The sequence below is a fragment of the Heterodontus francisci genome, unplaced genomic scaffold (assembly GCF_036365525.1).
Source record: "Heterodontus francisci isolate sHetFra1 unplaced genomic scaffold, sHetFra1.hap1 HAP1_SCAFFOLD_43, whole genome shotgun sequence".
Lineage (NCBI taxonomy): Eukaryota > Metazoa > Chordata > Chondrichthyes > Heterodontiformes > Heterodontidae > Heterodontus > Heterodontus francisci.
In genome coordinates, this window is record NW_027141852.1 from 19884481 (window position 1) to 19885700 (window position 1220).

Genomic DNA, 1220 nt, shown 5'->3' on the forward strand with positions numbered 1-1220 from the left:
CTATATGTGAGTGTCTGCTGCTCTATGTGAGTGTCTGGTGCTCTATGCATGTGTCTTGTACTCTATGTGAGTGTCTGCTGCTCGATGTGAGTGTCTGGTACTCTATGTGAGTGTCTTGTACTCTATGTGAGTGTCTGCTGTTCTATGTGAGTGTCTGGTGCTCTATGCATGTGTCTTGTACTCTATCTGAGTGTCTGGTGCTCTATGCATGTGTCTGGTACTCTATGTGAGTGTCTGCTGCTCTACGTGAGTGTCCGGTACTCTACGTGAGTGTCCGGTACTCTACGTGAGTGTCTGGAACTCTACGTGAGTGTCTGGTACTCTTTCTGAATCGGTCAGTAGTACTATTAGCATGTGAGAGATTGAGTATCACTAAGGCTCAGGTACTGTGAGTGAGTATAATAGTCAGTCTGTATCTTTCAGCATCTAATACTGGACATGTATTTCAGAATCACTATCTGTCAGTCTTTGCTACTTCATGTTAATGTGGGATTCATTATGTAACCTTCAGTCTCTGGGACTGTTTGCAAGTCTGGATTCATTCTACATACAAATTTCAGCACAACAACAGGCCATTGATGGAGTAGGTTTTAAGCAGACAAAGTGTGTAAGATTTTGCCTACTATTAAATATCTGTCACTGTGAACACAACAGTGAAAGATAATGTATCCTTCAATCTGATACAGGATTGGTGTGCAAGTGTAACTCAGGCTGTACTAATCAATTTGATCAGTGCCATTCAGTCTGACTCTGAGTGAGAATCTTGGACTTGCCTGTAATGTAGAGCTGAGTCTGCACGAATGGAACTGCTACAGTATCTTCCAGTCTCATACTGTATGAAGGCTGGAATGTGATCCAAAGCACAGTCAATACAAATTGAATTGCTATTTTATCTTTTAGTTTCACAGTCCGGGGGAGTTTTAAAGTGGAAACTGAGTTTGTATCTCAGGTTATAGAGTCATAGGGTTATGCAGCACAGAAACAGGCCCTTCAGCCCATCGTGTTTGTGCTGGCCATCAAGCACCTATCTATTCTAATCCCATTTTCCAGCACTTGGTCCATAGCCTTGTATGCTATGGCATTTCAAGTGCTCATCTAAAGACTTCTTAAACGTTGTGAGGGTTCCTGCTTCTACCACCCCTTCAGGCAGTGTGTTCCTGATTCCAACCACCATCTGGGTGAAAAATGTTTTCCTCAAATTCCCTCTAAACCTCCTTCCC